This window comes from Abramis brama (genome assembly GCF_963993115.1).
Source record: "Abramis brama genome assembly, chromosome: 22".
Taxonomy (NCBI): domain Eukaryota; kingdom Metazoa; phylum Chordata; class Actinopteri; order Cypriniformes; family Leuciscidae; genus Abramis; species Abramis brama.
This window is the reverse complement of record NC_139984.1, coordinates 29,214,477-29,234,654: the sequence shown is the minus strand read 5'-3', so window position 1 is coordinate 29,234,654 and position 20,178 is coordinate 29,214,477. Positions and strand designations below refer to the sequence as shown.

Sequence of the window (20,178 nt, the reverse complement as noted above, 5' to 3'; positions counted from 1 at the left end):
ACAAAACAAAGATGATGCCCTTATGAAATGACAGGGTAGTGTATCGGTGTGAGGCGATGATGTGCGGTGGCACATGAGGGAGGGAGGGAGGGAGGGGGGGGTTGGCACGTGCGGTACAGCATGTTCCCTCAGACAAGCACAGCCTGTCCCTGACGTCATCGAAGACATGTGTTCATATATACCTATGTATGTATGTATGTATGTGTCAGAAGCTTTCATTGTGCCTGCATGTTGCTTTGTTTGTTTTTTCCTCCTTTGTTTTTATGATACACGTTTCCCTTAACCAATGATGTGCAGATTGATATTCACATCTGTCCATGTATGTAGTCATTGATTTATTCAGCTATATTCTGGCTTATTTTTCCTTTTCATCCTCCTAGGTACATGTATCTATCTATAAATTACAGAAACGTCTGTCTGTGTGTGTGTGTGTGTGTGTATGTCTGTTACTCGCATATCTCTCGAACTGTTAGTCCGATGGATTCAAACTCGCCAGATGTCTCGCTACGGGCACGAGTAAGTGCAGTACCAAGTTTGACGTTGTTTGGATGAGAAATGCAAAAGATATCGTTAAATATATAATTTTTAGAAGGTTGTGGTTTAAAAATAAACATTCTGACATTAGAGGGTTGTATCGGTCAAAGAAGCCCCAAGAAGGTTGTGGTTTAAAAATAAACATTCTGACATAAACACTCAGTCAGCTACACTGTTTACTTCTGAATATTATAGTTTGGTTCCAGAACGTGATAAATCCATTTTGATTAATTTTAGTAAAAATGTGTTTTCTTTACCAAGAAAGTGGCAAGATGAAAACCCACTATTTTCTGTTTCAAACTTTCACAAAGCATCTTTAGGTTATAATAACATAAAAAATTCAAATCCAGATTTTGATTTTCAAAGATTTATTATAAAAACGGATTATTTTTTCCCAAAATGCAATTAATCCATTGAATCAATATAAAAGTTATTTTTTATCATATTGAAACTGTTGAAATCAGCCATCGCTAAGAAATATCTCCTGAACTTTTTTGACGGCGATCAGCTCACAAAAACTGATTTTGCACGGGCACTTTGCACTGCTCCCTGAATCGACGCGCTTATTCATTTGTGGATGTAAACTGAATCTATAAGTCAGCTATGCTGTTTACTTCTGAATATTATATTTCATTCTGGTGCTCTTAACGTTATCGCTACTGTGTAAATGCTATTCACCAACTAAACATATCCTTTTCAATGTGTTCACAGTCTCTTTCACGGGCATCATTTGTAGTTGCCTATTCACAAAATGTTTGCTCAAGCGTAGTGTTTTCTCGTTGTGCTTTCTACCATGCACAAATAAAAATGTCACTGAACTTTTGCTGTGTAATTGTAACAGTGAGGACTCAAACACACCAAACCAACAATTACTAAAAACACACTCAAAAACTGATTTTGCACGGGCATTTTGCACTAGTATTAACTAATTGCATATTTTGCATGCAAGGCATCATGTGACTGCACCTTGTAAAGTGATGAATTAATTATTTTCCATTTTATTTCACTGCATATTCCCCCAGGAGATCAACAATGAACTACTAGGCTATAAATACAAAAAATATTTTTATTTAAAAAAGAAAAGAAAAAATTATATAAAAATGTTTCACTTTCTCACAATATTTTGGATAGGTTTTATATTATTCTTTTATATATATATATATATATATATATATATATATATATATATATATATATATATATATATATATATATATATAAAGCACAAGCTTTTTAATGTTTTTGTAAATTAAATGTTAATTCATTGCTTCATAATTAATATCATTCACAGATAGCAATTGTCTTTTGCAACAGGAAAAAAGTCTTTACATATCAGTCAAATAATCATTCTAAAAACTTTTTTTTGAGAAAGTAATATCAGTCTTAATCCATTATATAAACACAGTATGTTTCTACATCAGATGTACATAATATTTCAAAAAAAAATTATTTCAAGATTTTTTAGATATTTTTTCCAAAGCGCTAAAAAAGCTACAACAGCATTATCTTGTCTCAAATGTAAATCGCACCAATTTCATGTTTTCCTATATATATATATATGTGTGTGTGTATGTGCTTGTGTGTGTATATGTGTGTGTATATATATATATAATATATATATATATATATATATATATACACACACAAGCACACACACACACACATATATACAGTGAGGAAAATAAGTATTTGAACACCCTGCTATTTTGCAAGTTCTCTCACTTGGAAATCATGGAGGGGTCTGAAATTGTCATCGTAGGTGCATGTCCACTGTGAGAGACATAATCTAAAAAAAAAAATCCAGAAATCACAATATATGATTTTTTAACTATTTATTTGTATGATACAGCTGCAAATAAGTATTTGAACACCTGTCTATCAGCTAGAATTCTGACCCTCAAAGACCTGTTAGTCTGCCTTTAAAATGTCCACCTCCACTCCATTTATTATCCTGAATTAGATGCACCTGTTTGAGGTTGTTAGCTGCATAAAGACACCTGTCCTCCCCATACAATCAGTAAGAATCCAACTACTAACATGGCCAAGACCAAAGAGCTGTCCAAAGACACTAGAGACAAAATTGTACACCTCCACAAGGCTGGAAAGGGCTACGGGGAAATTACCAAGCAGCTTGGTGAAAAAAGGTCCACTGTTGGAGCAATCATTAGAAAATGGAAGAAGCTAAACATGACTGTCAATCTCCCTCGGACTGGGGCTCCATGCAAGATCTCACCTCGTGGGGTCTCAATGATCAGGTGAGAAATCAGCCCAGAACTACACGGGAGGAGCTGGTCAATGACCTTAAAAGAGCTGGGACCACCGTTTCCAAGGTTACTGTTGGTAATACACTAAGACGTCATGGTTTGAAATCATGCATGGCACGGAAGGTTCCCCTGCTTAAACCAGCACATGTCAAGGCCCGTCTTAAGTTTGCCAATGACCATTTGGATGATCCAGAGGAGTCATGGGAGAAAGTCATGTGGTCAGATGAGACCAAAATAGAACTTTTTGGTCATAATTCCACTAAACGTGTTTGGAGGAAGAAGAATGATGAGTACCATCCCAAGAACACCATCCCTACTGTGAAGCATGGGGGTGGTAGCATCATGCTTTGGGGGTGTTTTTCTGCACATGGGACAGGGCGACTGCACTGTATTAAGGAGAGGATGACCGGGGCCATGTATTGCGAGATTTTGGGGAACAACCTCCTTCCCTCAGTTAAAGCATTGAAGATGGGTCGAGGCTGGGTCTTCCAACATGACAATGACCCGAAGCACACAGCCAGGATAACCAAGGAGTGGCTCTGTAAGAAGCATATCAAGGTTCTGGCGTGGCCTAGCCAGTCTCCAGACCTAAACCCAATAGAGAATCTTTGGAGGGAGCTCAAACTCCATGTTTCTCAGCGACAGCCCAGAAACCTGACTGATCTAGAGAAGATCTGTGTGGAGGAGTGGGCCAAAATCCCTCCTGCAGTGTGTGCAAACCTGGTGAAAAACTACAGGAAACGTTTGACCTCTGTAATTGCAAACAAAGGCTACTGTACCAAATATTAACATTGATTTTCTCAGGTGTTCAAATACTTATTTGCAGCTGTATCATACAAATAAATAGTTAAAAAATCATACATTGTGATTTCTGGATTTTTTTTTTTTAGATTATGTCTCTCACAGTGGACATGCACCTACGATGACAATTTCAGACCCCTCCATGATTTCTAAGTGGGAGAACTTGCAAAATAGCAGGGTGTTCAAATACTTATTTTCCTCACTGTATATATATAGGAAAACATGAAATTGGTGCGATTATGTACATCTGATTACTGAACTTAAATATACAAGCTTGATAAAAATGATCATTCTAGAAGAAAATTTCAGATGGCACTTAGAGGCTTTTGCATCTGAACTCTTCATATATATATATATATATATATATATATATATATATATATACTGTATAGGCTATAAGATGTTATATAATATACAGGCTACACACATATATAAACACAAGCTTTTATGTTAGATGTGATTAAATTGTGATTAATCAATTTTTTTTCTTTCTTCATTCGCTTTTTCTTCTTTTTTTCTCTCTTTGTTGTTATGCTTTGTCTAAGCCACACACACATATCAACAGCTGTCCTTGATGATCCACTAATCGCCACTAGTTTAAGAATACTTGTTTGAGCAATTGCGATGTGTCCTGAAGAAGGCTGTGTTGCCGAAACTACTTTATCTACTTTAAACTTAATGATTTAGCCCAAGACTTTTTCCTGTTGGAAACGACAACTGCAATCCGTGAATGTTATTAATTATGAAGCAATGAATTAACATTTCATTTACAAGAAAATTAAAAAGCGTGTGCTTTATAAAATAAATAAATAATATAAAACCTATCCAAAATATTGTGAGAAAGTAAAAGATTTATTTGGCAGAGATTTTTTTTATTTTTATAAAATTATTTTTGCATTTATATATTTTGTTGTTGATGTTCTGGGGGAATGTGCAATGAAATAAATTGGAAAATAATTCATTATAAATAATTATCTATCTATCTATCTATCTATCTATCTATCTATCTATCTATCTATCTATCTATATACTGTGTGTGTGTGATTAATGATGCCAAATGGGTGTCCTAACAAATGAGAAAGACTGAAATATGATTTTAGGTTCCCTTCTCTCTGTAATTTGGTGTGAAATGTCAAATCGCACCATTATTTAGGTGATCATGTCATGACTGTAACTCTTTTGCATCAGTTCCATTGATTTCTCCATTACTCCACTGGACACGAACGCTTCAGAAAGAATATAATGCCTTTCAAAACTATATAAATGACTTGAAAGAGCCCGGGGGCCGAGCTCAGGAGTTTACAGCTCAAAGTGATAGAAGAAGCTCGCTGAAGATGAGATCTGGCTGATTCACATCATTACATCTCCTCACATTCAGAAATCTCACTGGTGTGACTCTCCTCCATTACTCTTCAGGCACTTCAGTGGTTTGATAACATTTCTCTGGCGATATACTGTATGTGTGACTCACCAATAACCATGAAGCCTCTCAAAAGAGATGATTTGATGCAGGTTTTTTTCTTTAAGGTAATTTCTAATGCAACATTCATATAATTCTCTCACCCTTCCATATCATTCATTAATTGTAACTGTAGGCAGATTTTGTTGCTCACGTTTCAGGGTCACAGTATGACTCACATATGCCTCTCTCTTTCTCTTCTTCTTCTTTGTATGTCACTCTCTTACTTTTACACCCTGCATCATGTCACTTGCGTTGCCACAGCAACTTGAAGGCCAGCATTTTTTTTTTCAACAAAGATTTAATGAAAAAGCATGTAAACAGCTTCACAATAACATGCTTGTGTTTATCATCTGCGGAGAGGAATAAAAAGCAGGATGTGATATTAATTAGTGGAGAGAACATATAGACCTTATGCGGCAGAGAAACAAGGGCGCCGCCATCTTTAGAATATTGTCTTTTAACTTCCGTTTTTGCGGTCGCTCTGTATATCTCTTTCGCATTTCTGTCCAGGAGTAATTAGCTTTTGAAGTGGATTTACTTAATGTAAAGTTAACGAAAATTATCATGAGGACTGTAATGTTTAAAGCAGATGTCTAAACAAATGTCAGTCGGCCGGGAAGATTTTGATCCAGATTCAGAAAAAAAATCTGTTAAATTTACGGTAAAAACCCGGCAGCTGTGGTTGCCAGAAATTTACCGTAAAAAATACGGTAGCAACATTTAGATTTTATAGACTTTACTTAAATTTACAGTAATAAACCGTATTCATTTATCTGATATAATATTAATTTACTGACCTATTTAAGTTTTGTACCATAGTAATACACTGACAACTACCAATCACAGTGATGATGAAAATCACATGATGAATTAAAGCTCATCACAAGCAGCACTTACAATACAAAGTTAATATTAATATATAGAAGCTGCAGTGTCATTCACACAAACACTAAACACCATCATGGTAACACACATGAAATTTTAAAAATGCAATAATCATTGCCCTTACTTATTTTACAGTAAAATTTAATTAAATGTACCGTTAGATCAATCACAGTTGTTTACCGTATATAGTAAGGACATTTTCTGTTAACAGTTTTTCATTGTAGCATTTTTACAGTCTTTGACCGTTAAAATCACGATCATTTTTTAACAGCTTCACCAACGTATAATACAGGACAAAGAGAAGAACCAAACAGAGGGGCTGTTTACAGCATTTGAGATTCACAACTACACCTGCTAATGCACTCACATTCATTTACAGTAGCCATGCTGACAAGTTTGAGAGAGTAAGAGCAAAACACACAAGATTTAAGTGTCCTGCACAGTAAATGGTGATATCACTTCTTTTGTAGCAGAAATAAACTGCTGCAGAAAAAGTTAGGTGCCATGCAAAATGTAAGGATTAAGTGCATTACTCATTACAAATGTATTCGAGTACATATACTTCAAAATGTAGTCAAGTAGAGAGTAAAAGTTGCTAGTATCTTTGATATTTAGTAAAACTACAAAGTAGCCAAAAAGATGCTTAAATCCCCCTGTAGTCAATCATTGTATCTCTTAAAACTCACCTTTGATCAACAAAATTACACATTTAAACAAATGAATATGCAAATTAGCCCCGCCTCCACTCACTCACAGCAGCTCAGAGATCCACTCACTCAACTTTACTCAAGTTACTATAGTAAACACTGCACAAAGGTATCGCTATTTACCATGTCGGACACATTACAGTAATTAATATGACTAGCCTTTGGCTTGACTAGATTATAAAAATAGCTATTAATGTGTTGCTAATGTTACACAAACCATGTTCCCGTTCGCATCTCAGTCTGCCTTCTGACAGTCATCAGAACGCCTGTGGGCAAAGGCATATAGTTCATCGTAATATCCATCATATACATAATTCACCCGGTATATTGCTAAATGTACCAGATTTATCATATCAACAGAAAAATATACTGGGATAATCTGGCTTCTCTTGAGACTCCAATGCTTCAGAGAAAAGCCCGTCCGCATGTTGATCTGATTGGTTACAAGGTAGTTTGTGACGTCAGAAACACCAGCGATTTCAAACCGTGTTTTTGAGACTGTCTTTGGTTCACTGCAGTTTAAAGGAGAAAATATTCAGCAATGGTGTTGACTTATGAATTTACACATGGTTTGTCTTTGTATTTAAAACACTACATAGACATATAAACAGCATTAAAACTTGATTTATATTTTTTTACTCCAACTAATTATATTTACTCAAATATTTTACACCACTGGTTTACACGACAATGGCATTGGGGCAAATTTTTGAAAAATGGGTTTCAAAGTGCAAATTTTTTTAAACAATGTTCTTATCGCTGTGTAAACCACAAAAATGCGAATTTGTGAAAACAGTGACGTTATGTGTATTACGTTTAGAGTCTATAGTGTTTCTTTACCAACGCATCTTCATCTACATCGAACGCACATGGCACCCTTTAGCTACAATATGACACGCACAGAGCTTTGTTCGGTTATGGGTATAGGTTTAGGTCTGGGGTAGGGTTAGGGTTAGACCGCTAGGAGGCGCCTTCTGGCCCATATCTAACTGCGTCTCATATTGACGCAAAAGGGTGCCATGTGCGTTTGATGTAGACAAAATGTCAAAAGCGTCAGTATATGACGCCTTGTTTACACAGTGACATCGCCATCTACTGGCCTGGCAGCAGATTACAGTGCTTTAAGTCATTTTCGCAGATCCGTGTGAACAGGGATTGACAACGTTGTTGCCTGTATGCGATTAATGCAAAAGAAAAACATTTCCGTTTTTAGTACATCGCTGTCGTGTAAAAGTACCCTGAGGGCTTAAAAACATGGCTAAGTGAGGAACCAAACAAGACACAGGTGAACATAATCAATTAATCAATGAGTAGCCATAGACACAAACAGCAACATGGACAATAAGAACAGGAACTATACACTGGATACAACATAAGAGTCCACAAACCGAACATAACCGTTACAAACTAGTAGTGAACAAAATGAGGGAGATATACATTTACAGATTAAAGATTAAAGATTTACATCCCCCTCAGCTGGAGCTGTTTGAGCAGAGCCTCTTGTAAGGAAGTGTATGAAAGTGTTGAAGGACTAAGTACAGATGGAAAACCCTTGAGATGAGGCTCAAGGAGAGCAAAGAGCAGAGACCTTCAAATGAACACTAATAAAGAGGCAGCTCTTCTTCTTCAAGCTCTAGCCCACTGGATTCAAAAGAGAGAAGAGGAAAAATCTCCCAAAATCTTTCTCCTTTTTTAAACACCAAATCACTCTCTCAGTATCCATACACACTCTGAAATACATTAAGATCATTAATATAATATAACCGCCTGCTCAAATCATGCTTTCACAACCAATCACTCATTTCTTTTTCACAAGAGACTCACATTCTGAAGGTTTTTTAAGACACCAAGAGTACATTTAAGACACCAAGAGTACATCCCGTCCTTCGGATGAGACGTTAAACCGAGGTCCTGACTCTCTGTGGTCATTAAAAATCCCAGGATGTCCTTCGAAAAAGAGTAGGGGTGTAACCCCGGCATCCTGGCCAAATTTGCCCCTTGGCCTCTGTCCATCATGGCCTCCTAATCATCCCCATATACTGATTGGCTTCATCACCTCTCCACCAGTAAGCTGGTGTGTGGTGGGCGTACTGGCGCAATATGGCTGTCGTCGCATCATCCAGGTGGATGCTGCACATTGGTGGTGGTTGAGGAGATTCCCCCTTCTATGTAAAGCGCTTTGAGTGCAGAGAAAAGCGCTATATAAATGTAAGGAATTATAAATGTAAGGAATTATTACATTTATGTCAACGATTTACTAAAAACGGATATGTTTTTCTTTTGTATTTTTCATGTAACGTTGTCAAATTGATTCCCGTTCACATGGATCCGCAAAAACGACTAAAATCGCTGTATTCTGCTGCCAGGCCAGTAGGTGGCGATGTGTCTTTGTAAAGACACACTATAGACTGAACACATAATACACATACGCATGACGGCACCGTTTTCACAAATTCGTGTTTTTGTAGTTTACACAGAGACGATAATGCTATCGTTTTCAAAAATGTTGCACTTTGAAACCCATTTTCAAAGGTTTGCATTTTCAGGGCCGCAAAACGCCGTTGTTGTGTAAATGAACGGCCAAAGTGCATAAAAAGGTTTCCGTTTTTAGTTGAAAATGGTGTCGTGTAAACGGCCCCTAAGTAACCTGTAACCTGCTACCACTAATAAACCCAAATCCCATCAGTTACCTAATTAATGGGTTCTTATACAGTATGCTCATTTAGTAATTGTTTTGTATTATGAGAGTATTTGCACTCTTTTATTTTGTACTACTTTGAAGACCTTGTTCTGAACAGCAGAAGTGGATGAAAAGAGAAAGAGATAAATCAATGTGCATTTGTAATTTTGCACGACATGTATTTATTTATATTTTAGAGTAACCATTTTTATTTAAAAAGCTATTAGAATTTGTTTTTTAAATTAGGAGTGTCTATTTGCACCACTTTATTTTCTTTAGTCTCTTTGTTCTGAACAGCACTAGAAGTGAATGAAGAGAAAGAAGAAGTGGAAAGTGTCATTAAATACAAAAATACAAATTAGTCAGGGATGTTACTCCTGTATGTAAATTATGTTTTATTCTTATTAAAATGCAATAAAAATAAAATAAAATAAACTATAGTCAGGACCGCCCACACAGCCGGATAATCATATCAAATATGTCAATTAACTTGGAATTTAATCTGGAATTGTATTAATAGTTACAGCCTGTTAGTTTTGTAATTGCTTTTATTAATGTAGGCCTACAGATTTTTGTTTTTGTTCCAAGTTTTTGTTTACAATTCCAGATTAAATTCCAATTTACATATTTGATATGATTATCCGGCTGTGTGGGCGGTCCTGAGTCCTGACTGTATAGTTTTTGTTTTGTTTTTTGATTGCATTTCAATAGGAATAAAACATAATTTACATACATGAGTACATATAACCATACTGTACATGTGTCCTGACTATAGTTTTGGGAGGCAGAACACCTGTCGGCCTGTGAGTGACAGTGACTGGTTTCTGGCGCCCCCTTCTGTCTGAACTGAGATCAACAACAGCTTCGACGCGATGATGTGCAGCCCGTGTGGAAAGACAAATCTATAGAAAAGCGCTGACGTCAAATCTTTATTTTTTTCACACCACAAGAGTGTCTGTGTCCAGAGCTTCTCTTTCTAGTTGAAAAAGAAAAACAATTAGAGTAGGCTATGTGTTCAAGGTTGCACAACTGTTTTTTAAGACTCTACAAGACTTGTTTTTTTTTCCAGCTCTGATGTTTAATAGGCCTACTTAGATGCGTGTTCACGCAGGATCTTTTAATAAAGTGTCCATAATGCCTGATAGGATACAGTTTAAAATCCCGCTGTTTTTACAAAACAATCCTGGCAGCTGTGGTTGCTATTCTGTAAAAAAAAATAATAATAATAAATAAATGCAGTAAACGTATTTACAAAACAACCTTTTACTTTTTACAGTATAAAACTGTAATTTACAAACATGAAAACTGCTATTTAAATCGGTAAATCCAACAACTCACTGCTACTAAAATGTATTTTGTACCAACATTTACTGACAACCACCATAATAATGCAGGTGGTAAAAGAGGAAGCCACATGAAGAATCATTAGGAAGTTCATCTAGCCTTTCCATAAGCTGAATTATAGTATACAGAACAAGTCATTCACGCAAACAGAAAACACCATCATGGAAACACACATGCAAATAATGCACTAAACATTCATTTAAAAAGATGTTACATAAACTCAAATATGCATAACTGATAACAAAATCTATTAAGAAACATAATTAGCCTATTTAAACGAAATACTTTCAAATGTGAACTATCACAAGGGAATTCTGGGAATGTCCGTTTTTTTAAGTGTATTAAATTGAACAGTCCTATCTGTAAACAACAAAAATGAATCCGAAAAGCAATCCACACTTTATTAGCCAATCAGAAACGCTTTTCGACTGTCAATCTTTGAGTGCAATGCCTTTTGAAGAGGCGGTCAAATCTAAAATAAAACATTTATAACATGTAAATGATCATTTATCAAAAGTTTGTGATATGAACAACAATGGCATTATAAACATAGGCTATAGGCTTATTTTTGCAGGTCAAAATTGATCCAGATTTGTAAAAGCCTACTATAGGAAGACAAACCAATAATGTTTCACACACACACACAAAAAAAGTAGAGCAGCAACTATTCCTCTAAATACTACAGTAATTCACAACTTTTCTTTGCATTTATGCGTTTGTCTCACCATTAATCATCAGATTAAAAGCAATATGATAAGGACACAATCATACACTCTAAATAAAGGTTATTTATTGGTATCAATGGTTCCATGAAGAACCTTTAACATTCATGGAACCTTTCCATTCCACAAATGGTTCTATAGTGCGTTCGTGTTTCAAAGCCTTATACGGGACTGGATTTACACCTGGGTAATTTAATTTCCAATTCTCAGAAATATAATCCAACAGATGTGTGCTATCATTGTCCCCTGTCCTGTTCTCCTTGAACCGCGGCGCGAGCACACACACGCGCGCACGCACACACACTCACTCAGTCCTGCTGTGTCTGAGCGGAAGGCTTTTGTCCAGCATCCGGAAACGCCGGAAAGCTTTCAGCCTCCGCGCGCGTACAAGAGCTTCACGCTGCTCACGAGACACACGGTGCTCTACCCGTTATTAACCCTGTTCTGAGATCACAACCACTGGGTGTAGCATGCCAATGAGCATCTCAGAAACTGATCTCAGATCAGAACTGCAGGAAGAGAAGCAGTGGACTCTGATCTGAATTATTTATCAGCAATCAAACAAACAAACAGAAAGGAAAGAGCTGCTGTTTCGATGTAAAGTCGCTATGAAACCAACATTGACAACTCTTGTTTTTTATGGAATATTTGAGTATTTATTATAAATTATTTATCCGTGCACATCATTATTAAAAACAATAAATAAATCATGTGCCTTTGTTATCTTTAAAACGTAAATGAACGCCCAAAGGAGAGAAGACATGGGCTACAAAACGGAACTATTATTTGCATGACAATAAGTGTTCGAATTGAGGGGGGGCTGGGGGGGTCCGGGACCCCCATAAGCATCAAGGGACCCCCCATAAGGCCCAAAAAAATTACCTCGGGGGATCCCCTGGTTTTTCATTAAAACTAAAATAATAGAAACATAATTTATTATGTAATATATATATATATATATTTAATCAAAGTATTGCGCTGCCGCTCCCATTAGAAAGTAATTCAAATTAGATTTGCGTCTGAAAAGACGCTCAAGTGCGCCACACGCTGTTTTCTGAAGGAATTTACAGACTGTTGAATTTATAAACAGATACATTTTATTTATCGTGCCATTTATACGCCAAAAATAGTTTGTTTGTTTTTTAAAACCCCTTGGGTAGGATTAGGGGTGTGGAGTACGTGCGTATTCCACGCCATAAAGTGCGTAGGCCTATATGCACGCAAAAACTATTTTTGGCGAATAAATGGTATAGGCTACGAGAAATAAATTTCGTGCTAAGCACTTTCACGAGAGTCTGGCAGAGTGGATCCTCATTTTCACCTCACGATGACGTTAAGATAATATTTCTTTCTTTTATGATTGTTTGGTAATTTACTGATCTGAATAGAATTTCGACATTAACGCTTGTCCGGGACACGTGCGTGTGTTTTTTAAGGGACAAGTGAAAGAGAATTGTACCCAACCGGACAAATGCCCTGATTAAAACAATTTTCAATATCAAAAAAATAAAATAAGAAATAACGTACTCGGTTACTAACGTAACCTCAGTTCCCTGAGAGTAGGGGAAGAGTATAGAGAGTAAAAATTAGGGAAAGAAATGCCCTTTATAAAGCTAAAAACATTATTCTGATAAGAGTGTTTTCCAACAGTGATGTAATGAAACATTGACAATTTAAGTTTGAAGGGAGTAAAGCCTCTGTTTAGGCTGGAAATGTCATTTTGACAAAAGAAGAACTTTTATTTTAAATCAATCTTAATTTTAAATCAGCCTACTTCAGTGTGATATTTTATCATATTATCATGCTTAACACTGAGAATTTGAATAATTGAAATGTGATGATCAGATGCAGATATCTAAATCAGAGAATATCATAGGTTCGGGTATGGGGCGCCGTTTGTAAAGCGGCTCACACTGAAAATAATAGCAACATTTTGTCACATTTAGCTTCAAACAATGTTTAAAAAACTGGTATGAATTTTTGACAGTCACTTTTTAGCACATTTACAACAATATTTGTCAACTTAGAGATATTTTAAATAGTTAAATCTATTAAATGTTACACCTAAATGTTAAATCTAAATGTTAAATCTAAATATTAAATCTAAATCTAAATGTTAAATCTAAATATTAAATCTAAATCTAAATGTTAAATCTAAATGTTAAATCTAAATGTTAAATCTAAATGTTAAATCTAAATCTAAATGTTAAATCTAAATGTTAAATCTAAATCTAAATGTTAAATCTAAATCTAAATCTAAATCTAAATGTTGAATCTAAACGTTTCGGGTGAAACTAAATATTTAACTAATATGCAAATTAAAAATGCCGGTAACCGGAAGTGCCAAAATAAAAGCTTGAGAATGTCAGTGAGAGTGTGTGTTTATAGCATGGTTTATAGTGTCAAATAACAAATAAAAACCATCTCATCCGAGGAAATGGACTATTGGACATGGATTATCGTGATAATAACTAATAAAATAATAAGCAAGCGAACATGACAGAGTGATGACATGACATTCAGTCAAAGTGAGCCCCCTCATGGCTGGCTATTATGGCTACAGGCCATAAGTCCCGCACTTTTCATAAAAGTGACACTAGCCTACTCTTCAAATACAGTTTCTCCAAACGTGTTTATTATTTTAGGTAGTTATTATCACGATAATCCATGTCCAAGAGTCCATTTCCTCGGATGAGATGGTTTTTATTCGTTATTTGACACTATAAACCATGCTATAAACACACACTGACCTCCTCAAGCTTTTATTTTGGCACTTCCGGTTACCGGCATTTTGAATTTGCATATTAGTTAAATATTTAGTTTCACCCTAAACATTTATATTCAACATTTAGATTTAGATTTAACATTTAGATTTAGATTTAATATTTAGATTTAACATTTAGATTTAGATTTAAAATTTAGATTTAACATTTAGATTTAGATTTAACATTTAGATTTAGATTTAACATTTAGATTTAATATTTAGATTTAGATTTAACATTTAGATTTAGATCTAGCATTTAGATTTAACATTTAGGTGTAACATTTAATATTTAGATTTAACTATTTAAAATATCTCTAAGTTGACAAATATTGTTGTAAATATGGTAAAAAGTGACTGTCAAAAATTCATACCAGTTTTTTAAACATTGTTTGAAGCTAAATGTGACAAAATGTTGCTGTTATTTTCAGCGTGAGCCGCTTTACAAACGGTGCCCCATATTCGGGGAGGTTGGCGGGTGGATTATTTATTTTTAACAGCAGATTCGGGGGACTCAAAGTGCACCAGATTAATGAATTTATCTTTAAAATGTACAAAATTTTCTTCCGGGGGGGCATGCCCCCGGACCGCCCTAGAGGTACCGAGGTCAACCCACAAAAATACTGTGGGAAAAACAGTAGGCTATGATGGTCTACAAAAAATACACATTTAATTATCTTATTTAAATACATGATCGGGATTTTAGCACCTACACTTCATTTTGAGCCAGGAAAAACACGGATTATTACATAGATTTTGGGTGGAGAAAAGTTAATGCTCAGCTGCAAAAACGTTAAGTAAATGAAATTATAGTATTATATGAAATAAATAAATGAATATGTATATTATAAGAGCTTTGACACAATTCGAACACTGCATGACATTAAGAAGGATTTAGCCAAATCACAAAGATTGAGCACCTGGGATTAATTAATGCATCCTTTATCAAGGACGGCTTGAACAACAATGTCAAAAACTGTGCTTAAGGCTCACATAATGCACAAAAAGATGATTCACGGATGATTCATCCCCATTTGACCTTTTTTTATATATAGCGAATTTTTTTAAAGTCTGCTGTTTATCGATGTTTCAATGCATGCATATATTTTACAGAAATTGTGATAAAATGTTCAACAACTGAGTTTCTTAATTAAGTAGCCTAGACTATTGAATAAGAAGCCAGTTTTTCATATTTCTTCTGCGCTGAATGATACAGTAATAGCAAGCAGATCAGTCAGAAGCAGAGGCTTTGAATCTGTTTAAACTTCTGATTAGATGACTCGGAAGTCAATCCGTCTTAGTCACCACTCACCAGCACGCTTAATTTTTTTTCTGCCGTATCTTTGGAGACCAAGGTCATTTCATACTAATTCCAAGTGTGAAAATAAGAGCTATTCAGACTCTCGCTCACAGAAACACGTCATACAACTGCATGGACACGCTCACTGAAAGATATCGTTTAAGGACTAAAGGACAAAGCTGTCAGCACGTTTATCAGGAGCTAAAGTGTTCCTTTTGCTTCTTTTACCTCATTACACACCCAAAGCTTTCTATTAATGTAGCCTATTGGAATCAGCTGTGATAATGTCTGCATGTTTTATTCTGCAAATATCAGCCCCTTGTTTGCAGCATCTCTATTGTTGTTGGCGCGATTGAGGAAGGAAACGGAAGTTGCGATAGTCTTTTCTGTTGTGACGTACATCCGAGTGAAACGGCTTCCCGAACAAGATCAAAAGTAGGGCGGGGCTTGATTTTGTCCATAGGGAATTGATTGGATGGTTGTGGTTTACTATTGGTGGATCTCATGTGAGTGACAGGTTGCCCCGCCCTCGCGCCAGTAAACACGTCATCACAGAAGAGAAGAGATGTCACTGCAAGAGACATCTGTATATGTTTCAAATTAATCTGATTCACTGACTCATTTGAAGTCAGTTCTTTAAAGTTCAGTACAAGAATTAGATCATTTGAAACGTTATACTTAAAGGGATGGTTCAGAGTAAAATCAACCTAGGGTCCTTTGCACCATGACCTCGAGCCAAACACCCCCCCAGAAGCCTTTTCTCCCTTGGTCGAACATTATTAAAGTTAGAGCTTATTTATAGATATCAGCCGTATGGCTTAGTGCAGCCGCTAATGCATTCCTGGAACTGGGCGTTGTTACACCACATCCTTATGCATCACTTTCTGCTAGGACTTTTACGTGCTTTTCCCAAACCCCTGAAGTGACCTCGACGTGCGGGTTAGCAGTAGCATGAGCCGTCAGGCAAGTGTTATTTAAATAAACTCCCGATGTACTTATAAACTTTCCAATGCCTCGTTTTATGAGTACAGAACCTATTTGTACTACTGTAGAAGTTTGGTACCATTCTGGGCATTATTAGTGCGGTAATTTACGAGATACATCATAGGATCCATTAGCGGCTGCACTAAGCCATCCGGCTGATATCGCTAAATAAGCTCTAACTTTAATAATGTTCGACCAAGGGAAAAAGGCTTCTGGGGGGTGTTTGGCTCGAGGTCATGGTGCAAAGGAGCCTAGGTTGATTTTACTCCGAACCATCCCTTTAAGCTATTTACAGTAAATAATGATTAAACACTCTATTTTAATATGTCCGTGTTACAGTGTATACTTTTAAGTACTGAGTAATATTAACTAACTACATGTACTTAGGGCTTGGTTTTGGGGTTAGTTGCATGTAATTATGTATAAATTAGTTCTTAAAGGGGGGAGTTTGTTTATTTTTTATTAAAAACTAAAAACACTAGTACACTGGTCTTAATATTTCTTACAGTGTATTGAGTCACAGCCATATATGGTGTAAGCACTTCACATTTCTGGTGTATTTGGTGCCAAAAATAAAGCATATTAAGAACATTAAGACATGAAGTATGAAATAGGACTAAAATAGCTCCATTTATCTGCACATTCAAAAGCAGAGCACAACTGTTGTTTGTAGCAGCTGTTATGTTTCAAGTCCTTCTCTGAGATGTATTTTTATCAAAATGAATCATTGCAAACATTGTCATCACATCTCTGAGCTCGTGAAAAACACTGAATGTACCTAATGCAGTACGTCACACCACGCCATCTTTCCATTGACCAAGCTGTGAAGTGCGTCTTCTCATTTCACCTGTTACCGCTTCTCCAGGCCTGTCGATTCGGGGGTTATGGGATGTAATGAGAAGTTAAAAGTTGCAACTCCCACAGTAATTATTTATGGCAACAACACAATTGTCTCTGCTGCTATGGTTACGTTCACACCACACGCAGCTGCAATTCAATTTAAATGAGATAAAGGTTTCTCCCTCACCGTCTTTACGTCATCCACTTGTTGCTTTTCAAAACTCATTACAGACTCACTGCCTGATCGGGTGAGGAGTTTGCATGCAATCACAATAACCACATGTAGGAATCATGTTTTATTAGTTGTATTCAGTGAAAATTCATGTTTATCAATGCTTTTACCTTAAGTGTTTTTGTGACAAATAAATCATCTAATAGTTATAGGCCTACATTTAGAAACATATTAGGTAAACTTTATTGTACAGTGTCCTTGTTACACATTACATGCAACTAACCCTAGACCAAGCCCTAAGTACATAATAGTTAATCCATATTACTCAGTACTTCAATGTATAATTACACTGTAACATGGACACATTAAAATAGTGTATTTACTGTAAATAGCTTAAGTATAATGTTTCAAATGATCGAATTCTTGTACTTAACTTTAAAGAACTGACTTCAAATGAGTCAGTGAATCAGATTCATTTGAATCAGATCGAGTTGAATGGGATTCAAATAAATTCAAATGAATCATGTACGTCAATGAAGCACCCAAACAAACCGATTTACTAATATGAATCATAGATTCATTAATTCATTTGAAGCCTTTTGAGGCAGTTTGTGCACTCTAATGGAGATCTTCATTTTCTTGTGATCTGATCTAATAAATATATATTTTTTAAAAATACATTGCCCTCTCAAGTAGCTTTAATGTACTTAGCTCTACCTTGCTTAAGTAGCTTATATGCAAAAGTACCGTTTTAAAATTGTAATTGAACTGTAATTTAATCACTTTCAATGACAAGATGCATTTGCCAAATTATAAATGCAATTATAAATTGTCTTCCAAAATCTTGTGAGCTGCTCTGTTGTCTGCTGTCTAACAGAGAATGTCCTTAAAACGTTATGGCAAGGTTCTCTCAAAGTTATGAACAATCGTTCTTCCAGTAACGTTAATAGGATGTTCGTTAAATGTTATCTGGTCTTTAATAATGCTTTCACAAAGTTAGCACAAAAACATTATTTATACATTGTTTTTTTCTAATGTTTTCTAATTTGTCTAATGTTTTTTTTAATTAAATGTTTTAACTGGTTTCAGAATGTTTACAGAACATGCTATTCCATATGATGAAACAAAACCCTTAACTTTTGCACAACCAGGAAAAAGCTTTTAAAAGAACTGGACATTCTGAATGTTCAGGCAACATTCAGAAATAACATATTCATAACTTAATGGCAACATTAGCTAAACGTTTTTAAGAACATAGCTTCCTGAACATCGGCGGACTCTGGATTTGAAACAGGCCCATTAACATACTGTTTTTAAAATGTATTTCACATTGAGGCTAATTCGTGACCACTGTTCAAATCTCAAGTACACAACGTTTAAAAGCATTTTCATAAGTCAGTTTTAGCTGTGAAAGAGGATGTTTCCGTTTGTAATGACTCAGGATTTACATGCTTTTGTATCCAGGTTACTGGGAAGGATAAACACTGACAGTAGAACAGTAGAGTATATAAAAACTGTGTTCGCTGATGGGCCCACATAGATAATTGAGTATTGTGTTTGAACAGGCCCCAGCATTAGATTAATGATTTATTCAGGACTTACAACAGAGCTGGTGCACGACACACTTCTGTCCGGACCGCTTCCTCCAGGATTGTGTGGAAGAATGTTCCAGCTTTCAGTCTGAGGTATTACTTGTTAAAATAAGTGCAATATATAAAAAAAGAAACAGCAGGTTTCCAGTGTGACAACCATAGGGGCATGTTGTCACACTGTCTTTGTAAACTGCATATTTTCTTGAGTGCTTTCTTCATGTTACACCTTCAGTTCCACAAGTCACTGTTTTTTATTTATTATTATTATTAAAATCTCGTGTGTAGTGTTTGTGAAGACATATGGATTTTCATTTTTTTTGGCTCATACTCCTGGGAGGAAAGAAGATCAATCTGTGCGTCCTCCGTGACAACCTAAATTATTTTTTCCCCCTTTGGTTCTTTGGCAACAAGCAGGAAGATCAACATGTCCAAACGAGCTCAGGAGACTAACACACATTATACTGTTAGGTGAGGTTGCTTAGAAACTGCCATTTACTTATTGAGCATCACTGACAACAGTGTATCTCACTGTACGACACATCACATCACATAGCTCTAGTTATACAGAGGTCTAAAGATCTGAGCTGGCAACTGAGCGTTTGAACGCAAGATTAATTAAGAGATTACATACATTACATACATTTAGTTTTTGTTTTTAGCCTTAGGTGTGTCAACTTTTTTTTGCTAGAGTTTACTCTTTTTATGAAATGAAAGGTTAAAGTAAAATCAAAGCCACAGATGCTAAAGCTGCTATAGGGTGTCAATGGAGGAGAGGCTTCACTACGCTGAATAAACTGCCTTTGTGGGAAAACGGCTTATGGTTTAATGAAACGACAGCGCGTCGGCTAATCTTCAGCACGTTTGCTCTTAAACATACATTTCATTCATTTCTATGGTATCCGCACAATCACGGGCACAATTTGAGGGGACAGCCATTTGTAGTGGTGTCTGAAACCATCGAGTGCGTTATCGAGTGCACTCATTCAATCCCATAATGCACCACAAAAACAAGTGTACAACCGATGTGCGCTCAACAGCTAGAGAATACCCATAATGCACTGCGACAGTCGCGCCAAATGAATTCCCGCGTCTGAGCTGAAGATGGCGCCCGCGTCTTAAATGTATGATAG

General features: G+C 36.0%; 1 protein-coding gene across 1 annotated transcript in view; it reads left to right on the top strand.

Moving 5' to 3' along the window:
• Window positions 1-20,178, top strand: part of pdyn (prodynorphin) — a 39,011-nt gene that overhangs the window by 14,395 nt on the left and 4,438 nt on the right. The gene's annotated exons all lie outside the window — the stretch shown is intronic.